The sequence below is a fragment of the Archocentrus centrarchus genome, chromosome 6 (assembly GCF_007364275.1).
Source record: "Archocentrus centrarchus isolate MPI-CPG fArcCen1 chromosome 6, fArcCen1, whole genome shotgun sequence".
Lineage (NCBI taxonomy): Eukaryota > Metazoa > Chordata > Actinopteri > Cichliformes > Cichlidae > Archocentrus > Archocentrus centrarchus.
Genome location: NC_044351.1, coordinates 13991519 through 14003818, shown reverse-complemented (window position 1 = coordinate 14003818; position 12300 = coordinate 13991519).

Sequence of the window (12300 nt, the reverse complement as noted above, 5' to 3'; positions counted from 1 at the left end):
ATATAGCTCCTTTAATCATGAGCAAACTTCACAAAGAACTTTAACTTGATTGGAAATTACAGTGTGACCAAATGTTGACCCTACACCCACCCTTTTCCAGTGTTGCAATTTGATGTAATCCTCCATAGAGCCTAGTGAAGACATTGTGAATCATATACATTATATCTTTATGTAATACCACAAATTGGAAGAAATTAGAGACTTGGCACTGCTGAATATTTCCAGAGCTAATTTGTAAAACTAGCTTTATCAGGGGATGAACTAAAATCCCCAGTATATACTCTGTTATAAAAGCATTTATTCCCATGCACCCAGCCCCTCCAAGGTATTCTGACCTTCTTAAATGAAACAGAATTTAAGAAGAGGGTGCACTGAAGACAGAGAGTTATACCAGCCAGCCATATAATCCCTTAGAAAAGGGCTCTTTTAAAATCCTATTATAACAGCAGAGTAGGTCCAAGCCTGGTCAAAGCAATTAGTCAGAGGAAATGGGCAACATTAAATGTCTAAATGGGTACGAAAAATGATAAAGACAAAGAATAGAATCTTATCATGCCAATTTGAATGTTTTATTGTTTAGTAAAATTTTAATTAATAGAGCTAGGCTACTTGGTGGTTCCATGAGGACATTTAGTACTTAAGTTATTGTTCTTGCAAGACAGTTAATGTCCAAAATTATTTTGTGCGATTTCACTTTCAACCTGTGTGGCTCAATGGAAAAGTGTGACCTGAAATGAATGCATTTGAATTATTGGACTGACAAGGCAAATGGAGGCCCAGTTTCAATGCTTCAGTAAAAGCTCAATTAGAAAGATTTACACCATTTTTACTGCGGTGAAATCCAGTCAGTTATGTTCTTGATTTAACCAGTTTGAAAAGCCAGGAAAATATAAATATCAAGAAAGTGCAGCAAGTTCACACACTCAAAGCAGTTTAATTACATCTTTTGTTAAATCCATCTGAATACACTAATGACTGGAAACTCGAATTTCATATGAGTCTGTTTAAGTTACTCTGTGACAAAATGGTCAACCCATGAGATATGAATTTTATCCAGAATCATAGGGCCTATTGTACAAGAAGTGCTGTCTCTGATAGTATTCTTTCATGTTACCGCTGAGAGGCTTTGCAGTTGAGTGAGAGCAAAGCATGAAGTGAGATATAAGCTACTTTTCTCGAGGCTCAGCCGGGAAATCTTAACAAGAGGCAGGACTTTGAAGTCGGGACATCAGGTGGGAGTTTATTAAGACACAAGTTCTATATCCACTGTGTCACGCTCTGCATGCTGTGTCTCATCTGTCTTTGTCTTGCCACTTGTTATATAGCCAGCTAAAAATGGGTTCTGGTGTTGCTTGCACTATTATAACACCATATGTGTTTTTGGAACTCAGTACCACCTGCTAAACTCTGAAAGTAGCATGGGTGAAAACTTCACAACTGAGACTAAATTTTAACTCAAGTCAGAGTCATTGTTAGAGCTGTTGAAGGAAGTGGAAGTTTTAGCCACACTTACATTATGGCAAGAGGAACAGTGATGTTAGCCAGTCAGTAAGTCTGCCATTCTAGTCTAGACAGTAGAAATTGAGGGCGGAGAAAAAAAACAAACGTGTATTTTTTTTCTATCTAGGTATGCTTTTACTGCATTGGTAGTGTTTGGGATCACTGTAATGCTAAAAAATCAGATGCTTCCAGATGGCATTGCATGACGGATCAAAAGCTTTTCTGCATTAGTAATTCCATTAGTTTTGACAACATCCCCAACAACACTGGCTTAAATGCATCCAACCATAAACCATGACAGAGCCTCCACTGTGTTTTACAGATGGACCTCCTCTGTAACATATTGAGGACAATTTGAACCAAAAATTTCAAATTTGGATTCATCCCTCCGTAAGACCTGTTGCCACTGATTTTTAGTCCAGTTCTTGTGGCTGCTAGTAACAAAATGTCTGAAGATGCAATTTAAAATTGGTTCTTTGCTAAGTTGTCTGTTGTGTAGACACAACACTGTTTCATCCCTTGAGTTTTATATGCTTGAATGATTTATAGGTCAGTATTAAGTGACTTAACAAAGCACAAAATCCTCTGAAAATAGTCAGGACTAGACTGAAAATGAGTGAAAAAGCATCCTGGGTCCAAAGAAAGATCTTCAGAATGTCTGGAGAACTATTGCTCAAGATGTCTCTGGAGCTTGAAAAAGGCGACTGGACTTCTTTTTGTTTCTTGAAGACGTTTCACCTCTCATCCGAAAGGCTTCTTCAGTTCTCAACCAAATGGTGGAGAGACCCAGGTATTTAAACCCCTGTGGGCGTAGTCCCCTGGAGGTGGTTATGACCCTCTATTTATCATGTGCTGGAACACATGTGCCCAGGTGTGAAGGGGGCGTGGGTCATATTTAATCAGTGGTTTCAGTTGAAACCAACTTAGGACTCCGCTCCATTGTTTCCTGTGGCCTATTGAGGTCACTGGAACAAAGGTGTGAATGGGGGTTGAGACGTCTGGGAAGGGAGCTCAGGACAGCACTGTAAGCGGGGGAAAGTTGGTGACGTAATCCACCTCCTCTGTTCAATGATGGTTGTTCACAGTGGACATAGATGGCTTCTTTCACTCCTCTTTCAAACCATCTGTTTTCCCTGTCCAAAATGTGGACATTGGCATCCTCAAAAGAGTGCCCTTTTTCCTTCAGATGCAGATGTACTGCTGAATCTTGTCCTGTCGAAGTGGCTCTTCTATGTTGTGCCATTCGTTTGTGAAGAGGCTGTTTGGTTTCACCAATGTAGAGGTCCGAGCACTCTTCACTGCACTGAACAGCATACACTACATCGCTGATCTTGTGTTTGGCGGGTTTGTCCTTGGGATGAACCAGTTTTTGTCTTAGGGTGTGACTTGGTTTGAAGTATACTGAGATGTCATGCTTGGAGAAAATTCTTCTGAGTTTCTCTGACAAGCCTGACACATATGGGATGACAATGTTGTTCCTCTTGTCCTTCCCATTCTCTGTAGTTTGTGTTTGGCCTTCATTCCTGTGCATCTTAGCTGATTTGATGAAGGCCCAGTTGGGGTAACCGCATGTTTTGAGGGCTTTCTTAATGTGTGTGTGTTCCTTATGCTTCCCTTCTGCCTTAGAGGGAACACTTTCCGCACGGTGTTGTAGGGTCCTGATCACCCCAAGTTTGTGTTCCAGAGGGTGGTGGGAGTCAAAGAGGAGATACTGGTCTGTGTGTGTGGGCTTCCGGTAAACTTCAATGTTGAGGCTTCCATCTTCCTCGATAAGCACCGCACAGTCCAGGAATGGTAACTTGTTATCTCTGGTGTCCTCCCTGGTAAAACGTATGTATTTATCCACTGAGTTAATGTGACGAGTGAAGGCTTCTACTTCTCGGGTTTTGATTTTGACCCAGGTGTCATCTACATATCTGTACCAGTGGCTAGGTGCCGTCCCTTTGAAAGAACCAAGAGCTTTACTTTCCACTTCCTCCATGTAAAGGTTGGCTACAATGGGAGACACTGGGGAGCCCATGGCACATCCATGCTTCTGTCTGTAGAATCCATCATTGTATTTAAAATATGTTGTGGTAAGGCAGAGATCTAAAAGTGCACAAATCTGATCTGGGGTGAAGCTGGTTCTGTTCAGTAAGGAATCGTCTTCCTGTAGTCGTCTTCTGACGGTCTCCACTGCCTCAGTTGTAGGTATGCAAGTGAAAAGTGAAACCACATCAAAGGACACCATGGTTTCATCTGGATCCAGTACAAGATTCTGGACCTTGTTAGTAAAATCTGTAGAGTTTTCAATGTGGTGGGGTGTGATGCCAACAAGCGGTGATAAGATGGTGGCGAGGTGTTTGGAAATGTTGTAGGTGACCGAGTTTATACTGCTGATAATGGGTCGAAGTGGGACTCCTTCTTTGTGGATCTTTGGGAGTCCATAAATGCATGGAGTGGCTTCTCCAGGGTACAGGCGGTAGTAAGTGGGGCGGTCAATGGCTTTTTCCTTTTCAAGTTGTTGCAGGCAGCAAACAACTTTTTTCTTGTAGTTGCTTGTGGGATCACGTCTCAAGACCTCATAAGTATTGTTGTCACTGAGGAGTGTAGTAATTTTGTTGTGGTAATCCGATGAATTCAGCACAACCGTGCACCTCCCCTTGTCGGCTGGCAGTATGGTGATGTTTTGATCCTTGCTTAGGGCTGTGATGGCCTTCTTCTCCTGAATGGTGAGGTTGGATGGAGGAAGTCTTGCACTGGAGAGAGTGGCTGAAACTTTCATCCTGATCTGTTCTGCTACAGGATGAGAAAGTTTGTTATTTCTTATAGCGGTTTCTGTTGCTGTGATGAGGTCTACTATAGGAAGCTGTTGTGGGGCTATGGCAAAGTTGAGTCCTTTGGCTAGCACATTTTCTTCTGGTTTGGTGAGGACCCTGTCTGATAGGTTCTTCACCCACTTTCCTTGGTTTCCATTGCTTATCGTGTCGTCCTGTTTGTTAACAGATGAATGGTATGCCTTGGTTTGCAGAGTTTGAAATTTACGTAGTTGTCTTTCCTTGCCTTTGATGTGTTGTGCGAGCTGGGCTTTGTCCACAAATGTAGAAACTTCTTCTGCGATGGTGTGAGGTAAGAGTGATGAGAGTTTCTGCTGAGTCTGGTGGATTTTGTTCTGGAGTGCATCTATGGTGAAATGGACCTGTCTTATCCTTTCACTTAAAAGGTGGTTCTGTGCTCTCCATAGAATTTGGTCAGCTCTATGTCCTTTTACTGTGGACCCAAGGTGCAAACTCTTGGGAACCAGTCTGGACTGTCTGCATCTCAAGTTGAAACGAAGGTGGTTCCTGTAGTCCGCTAGCTTTCTTGAGTCCCTTTCATACTCCCGCACCAATTGAAGGGTGTTCCTCCCAAAGTGCAAGGCAATATGTCTGTGTAGATTCTCAGTTATCCAGGTCATAGTAGTCTCTGGAGCTTGAAAAACCAAGGCAAACCAAGGCATACCATTCATCTGTTAACAAACAGGACGACACGATAAGCAATGGAAACCAAGGAAAGTGGGTGAAGAACCTATCAGACAGGGTCCTCACCAAACCAGAAGAAAATGTGCTAGCCAAAGGACTCAACTTTGCCATAGCCCCACAACAGCTTCCTATAGTAGACGTCATCACAGCAACAGAAACCGCTATAAGAAATAACAAACTTTCTCATCCTGTAGCAGAACAGATCAGGATGAAAGTTTCAGCCACTCTCTCCAGTGCAAGACTTCCTCCATCCAACCTCACCATTCAGGAGAAGAAGGCCATCACAGCCCTAAGCAAGGATCAAAACATCACCATACTGCCAGCCGACAAGGGGAGGTGCACGGTTGTGCTGAATTCATCGGATTACCACAACAAAATTACTACACTCCTCAGTGACAACAATACTTATGAGGTCTTGAGACGTGATCCCACAAGCAACTACAAGAAAAAAGTTGTTTGCTGCCTGCAACAACTTGAAAAGGAAAAAGCCATTGACCGCCCCACTTACTACCGCCTGTACCCTGGAGAAGCCACTCCATGCATTTATGGACTCCCAAAGATCCACAAAGAAGGAGTCCCACTTCGACCCATTATCAGCAGTATAAACTCGGTCACCTACAACATTTCCAAACACCTCGCCACCATCTTATCCCCGCTTGTTGGCATCACACCCCACCACATTGAAAACTCTACAGATTTTACTAACAAGGTCCAGAATCTTGTACTGGATCCAGATGAAACCATGGTGTCCTTTGATGTGGTTTCACTTTTCACTTGCATACCTACAACTGAGGCAGTGGAGACCGTCAGAAGACGACTACAGGAAGACGATTCCTTACTGAACAGAACCACCTTCACCCCAGATCAGATTTGTGCACTTTTAGATCTCTGCCTTACCACAACATATTTTAAATACAATGATGGATTCTACAGACAGAAGCATGGATGTGCCATGGGCTCCCCAGTGTCTCCCATTGTAGCCAACCTGTACATGGAGGAAGTGGAAAGTAAAGCTCTTGGTTCTTTCAAAGGGACGGCACCTAGCCACTGGTACAGATATGTAGATGACACCTGGGTCAAAATCAAAACCCGAGAAGTAGAAGCCTTCACTCGTCACATTAACTCAGTGGATAAATACATACGTTTTACCAGGGAGGACACCAGAGATAACAAGTTACCATTCCTGGACTGTGCGGTGCTTATCGAGGAAGATGGAAGCCTCAACATTGAAGTTTACCGGAAGCCCACACACACAGACCAGTATCTCCTCTTTGACTCCCACCACCCTCTGGAACACAAACTTGGGGTGATCAGGACCCTACAACACCGTGCGGAAAGTGTTCCCTCTAAGGCAGAAGGGAAGCATAAGGAACACACACACATTAAGAAAGCCCTCAAAACATGCGGTTACCCCAACTGGGCCTTCATCAAATCAGCTAAGATGCACAGGAATGAAGGCCAAACACAAACTACAGAGAATGGGAAGGACAAGAGGAACAACATTGTCATCCCATATGTGTCAGGCTTGTCAGAGAAACTCAGAAGAATTTTCTCCAAGCATGACATCTCAGTATACTTCAAACCAAGTCACACCCTAAGACAAAAACTGGTTCATCCCAAGGACAAACCCGCCAAACACAAGATCAGCGATGTAGTGTATGCTGTTCAGTGCAGTGAAGAGTGCTCGGACCTCTACATTGGTGAAACCAAACAGCCTCTTCACAAACGAATGGCACAACATAGAAGAGCCACTTCGACAGGACAAGATTCAGCAGTACATCTGCATCTGAAGGAAAAAGGGCACTCTTTTGAGGATGCCAATGTTCACATTTTGGACAGGGAAAACAGATGGTTTGAAAGAGGAGTGAAAGAAGCCATCTATGTCCACTGTGAACAACCATCATTGAACAGAGGAGGTGGATTACGTCACCAACTTTCCCCCGCTTACAGTGCTGTCCTGAGCTCCCTTCCCAGACGTCTCAACCCCCATTCACACCTTTGTTCCAGTGACCTCAATAGGCCACAGGAAACAATGGAGCGGAGTCCTAAGTTGGTTTCAACTGAAACCACTGATTAAATATGACCCACGCCCCCTTCACACCTGGGCACATGTGTTCCAGCACATGATCAATAGAGGGTCATAACCACCTCCAGGGGACTACGCCCACAGGGGTTTAAATACCTGGGTCTCTCCACCATTTGGTTGAGAACTGAAGAAGCCTTTCGGATGAGAGGTGAAACGTCTTCAAGAAACAAAAAGAAGTCCAGTCGCCTTTTTCAAGCTCCAGAGACTACTATGACCTGGATAACTGAGAATCTACACAGACATATTGCTCAAGATCACTTTAAAAAATACATGAAAGTCTGGCTCAGTAAGAAATGAGGAGTGGCTCAAGACTTAAATATATATATATATATATATATATATATATATATATATATATATATATATATATATATATATATATATATATATATATATATATATATATGTTGCTGTGACATCGTCCCCTTAGAATTATAAGGTTATATCTTCATTCTGACCCTTTTTGAGATATTAAATAATAGAACCTTATAATACAAAGTTAAAGCTTGATTTTGCAAATAGAACCTTTTTGTTTTGTGAGTAAAATGGCCAAAGTTGTATATAATTAAAAAAAAATCTCATATATTGTTGATTAGCGGTCAACGAATAAGAATATGACAATAAGTCAACTTTGTCAAAAATGTCAGATAGAACCTTATAATTCTAAGGGGACGACATGTTGTATGACATCCATGATCCCCAGCGGTTGAACAACCTGAGTTTTGGTCATCCCCTTTTACAATTGTGAGTATCCTGTTTGGGAACTACAGATTGATTGTTTATGTCTACAAACACAGCAAATATTATCCACAGTATTCCTGACTTTGTGCCATTACTCCTAATTCTTCAGCTGATCCAAAATGCTGCAGCTAGAGTACTGACAGGGACTAGAAAGAGAGAGCATATTTCTCCCATATTGGCTTCTCTTCATTGGCTCCCTGTTAAATCTAGAATAGAATTTAAAATCCTTCTCCTCACATACAAGGTCTTGAATAATCAGGCACCATCTTATCTCAAAGACCTCATAGTACCATATCACCCCAATAGAGCACTTCGCTCTCAGACTGCTGGCTTACTTGTGGTTCCTAGGATACTTAAGAGTAGAATGGGAGGCAGAGCCTTCAGCTTTCAGGCCCCTCTTCTGTGGAACCAGCTCCCAGCTTGGATTCGGGAGACAGACACCCTCTCTATTTTTAAGATTAGGCTTAAAACTTTCCTTTATGATAAAGCTTATAGTTAGGGCTGGATCAGGTGACCCTGAACCATCCCTTAGTTATGCTGCTATAGGCCTAGTCTGCTGGGGGGTTCACATAATGCACTGTTTCTTCTCATTCACCTTATTTACTTTGTTTATACTCCACTCTGCATTTAAACATTAATTGATATTAATCTCTGGCTCTCTTCCACAGCATGTCTTTCTCTCCCCTCAGCCCAACCGGTCACAGCAGATGACTGCCCCTCCCTGAGCCTGGTTCTGCTGGAGGTTTCTTCCTGTTAAAAGAGAGTTTTTCCTTTCCACTGTCGCCAAGTGCTGCTCATAGGGGGTCGTTTTGACTGTTGGGTTTTCTCTGTATTATTGTAGGGTCTTTACCCACAATACAAAGCGCCTTGAGGCGACAGTTTGTTGTGATTTGGCGCTATATAAATAAAATTGAATTGAATTGAATTGAATTGAATTAATTCATAGCGGAAGCGGGTATTTTACTTCCGTTTGCGCTGTTGTTTATGGTTGCGGGCTTACACACTTGCCGTTCATTTAAACATTTTGACACTGCAGTTTCTTTCAGTAACAGTGCCTCACCCATCGCTTCTCACTGACTGGGTAGATGACATGAAATTATGGCCCAAAATCAGCTACATCCACATTATCAATTACCTTGTTTTTTCTGAAGGTGTTGATGGCGAGGAATCATGTAATTATAAAAGCACCAGATTACCTTCAAAGCAGTAAATTCGATAAAGTAAAGCTGAACAAACAAGACAACGTTGTTTTCCTTAAAGCAGCTGTAGAGCTGAGCCAGAGCATCGGCCAAGCTAAGCACTTAGCGTGGGTCATGCTAAGGGAAAGTGGAGTGGTGGAGACAGTCAGCTGTTCCTGTATCGCAGATTAGGGAAATCATGTAGTCATGCGGCAGCTATTCTGTGGAAGGTATATCAATTATCTGGATATCAGAGTGTTCAGATCAGTGAAACAGAAACACTGGACTGGCCGAAGGCTGTGATCGGGGAGACACGCAGCTGTCATCTTGCTAACTGCTACGTGTTTACAAGAAGGCATATAAATAAAATAAAATAACGTAAAAAAATAAGAGGCTGTACATTAAAGGAAAACTTAAAACATAAGGAAAAAATACAGTAATAGGATGTGCAACTGGGTAGTATAATTTTGGGGAAAAGAACAAATTTACAGAATAAAATAATTTGAAAAAATGTACAAACTGATGTAGTGACAACGGACAACAACAGCCCAAGTTCAACTCGAGCTCATGTTCCAACTAATAAAGCCGCCCGTTACAGCACAAAGTAACACAATTTTAACTCTGGCTCTGACTTTGGGTAACCGCAAGTATAAAACCGTACAGCGGAAGTAGCAGTCTGTCATAACAGCCTACGTACGCTCTTACAGAAACCTGTGGATAGAAAGCTTATTTGAATAAGCCAACTAAAATTAACTTGCAAAGGAAGAAAGGATGTTTGAAAGAATTAATGTCCTTGTCAAATACTAATGTATGTTGCAGTTGTTGCCATTGCTGAGAACACAGTGAGTGCTTTAGAGGGCTTGGTCGTTAAAAAACCACTGGTGCATTGGTTTCTTTTATACGAAACAGATACAAACATAGGAAAAAAAAGATTATTCAGAAAACGTAAAATTTTGTGTAATATATTTTTTTATTTTGAGCCCAAACTATGTGTACTATGTACAGCATAAGTATGAAAAATGTCAAGGTTATTATTTATGAAAGATATGTTGGAATATTGTTATTCTGTTACACTGTTCTCTTTTGTGCTAAGATTTTCCTCCTATTTTTCAGATGGATATAAATTTTTTATACTGAAAGAGATTTACACCACTTTATTATTCAAGAAAAAAATAAGTTTCATTTTTAATTGGAAAAAACTATATTGCCAAAAGTATTTGCTCATCTGCCGTCACACTCATATGAACTTGAGTACCAACCCATTCTTAATCCATAGGGTTTAAAGTGTCGGTCCACTCATGCGGCTGTAACAGCTTCAACTCTTCTGGGAAGGCTTTCCACAAGGTTTAGGAGTGTGTTTATGGGAATTTGTGACCGTTTTTCTAGAAGCACATTTGTGAGGTCAGACACTGATGTTGGATGAGAAGGCCTGGCTCACAGTCTTCACTCTAATTCATCCCAAAGGTGTTCTGTCTGGTTGAGGTCAAGACTCTGTGCAGGCCACTCAAGTTCTTCCACACCAAACTCGCTCATCCATGTCTTTATGGTCCTGCTTTGTGCACTGGTGTGCAGTCATGTTGAAAGAGGAAGGGGCCATCCTCAAACTGTTGCCACGTAGTTGGGAGCATGAAATTGTCCAAAATGTTTTGGTATGCTGATATGTTTCTTTCACTGGAACTAAGGGGCTGAGCCCAACTCCTGGAAAACAACCCCATACCATAATCCCCCCTCCACCAAACTGCAGTCAGACAAGTACCGTTCTCCTGGCAACCATCAAACCCAGACTCATCCATTGGATTGCCAGATGGAGAATCATGATTCATCACTCCAGAAAACACATCTCCACTGTTTTAGAGTCCAATTGCATCACTGCATCTGGCGCTTTGCATTGCTGTTGGTGATGTAAAGTGCTGGATACAGCTGCTCAGCCATGGAAACCCATTCCATGAAGCTCTCTATGCACTTGAGCTAATGTGAAGGCCACGTGAAGTTTGGAGGTCTGTAGCGATTGACTTGTGATTGACATAGTGCGCAGAACGACCTCTGCACACTATGCGCCTCAGCATCTACTGACCTCACTCTGTCATTATATGTGGCCTACCACTTCATGATGAGTTTCTGTTGTTCCCAATCACTTCTACTTTGTTATAATACCACTAACAGCTGACTGGAATATTTAGTAGTGAGGAAATTTCACAACTGGACCTGTTGCACAGGTGGCATCCTATCACGGTACCACACTGGAATTCACTGAGCTCCTGAGAGCGACCTTTCATAAATGTTTGTAGAAGCAGTCGGCATGCCTAGGTGCTTGATTTTATGCACCTGTGGCCATGGAAGTGATTGGAACACCTGAATTCAGTTATTTGGATGGGTGAGTGAATACTTTTGGCAATACAGTGTATATAAACTCTGTTTTCACCCAAATTAACCAAAATCCACATGGCAAACAGGTTATTACAGTGAGAAAAATCCAACAGGAGCAAACAACAGAATGCAGAATTTCATATTCATATAACAAAAGATGTAATTTAATTTAACTTAATTTTCAAAGACAGATACTAGTATGACTAGTGCTCCACTTGATACATAATTTTTCTCCTTGGTTAATTTCATTTCTGTTAATCTTGGCACTTAACTCATTTTAACATCGAAATGGTCTGCATAATTCATAATGAAGTAAAATGTTTAATATAGAACAGCAAATACACTCCCCACTGATGTAGCAGTTGCCCCCATGAAGCATAACAGTCATTAGAGACACAGGAATTGCAATTCATCTCTCCATCCATACAAATCAAATTTAGAGGTCATAATCAATTATGCTCCTTCATAGGCAGTTAAATGAGTCTCCTTAGGGTCCAGCTGGCTTTTAGAAAGTAGTCATAATTTGTATTCTCAGTTTGTGTGATCCACAGGCAGACAGCGGGCCTTTGCTCAGTAAGGTGGAAGATTGCTTTTTTTTTTGTTTTTGTTTTTTTGGGGGGGGCGGGGATCATTTTTTAGCGCCCCATCAGCTTTGTCATATTTAATTATCAGCACTCTAAGATGATTGACTAGAGCAATAATGGAAAGGGTTCCGGGTCTGAATAGGATACTCTAAATTACAGTGGCAAAGAGTGGTGATTGTGTCAAGCTAAATGTGTGCAGTAGAAATCGCTTTGCTAGATATGTCAAAGGACCACTGTTGTGAAAAGAAGATTGATATTTCCATATGCAGTAATTTTAGCATAAGTCCTCATTTAAGGTTTTCGGTGCACAGTAAGCAGATGTAAGTATGACACGGTGTACATTT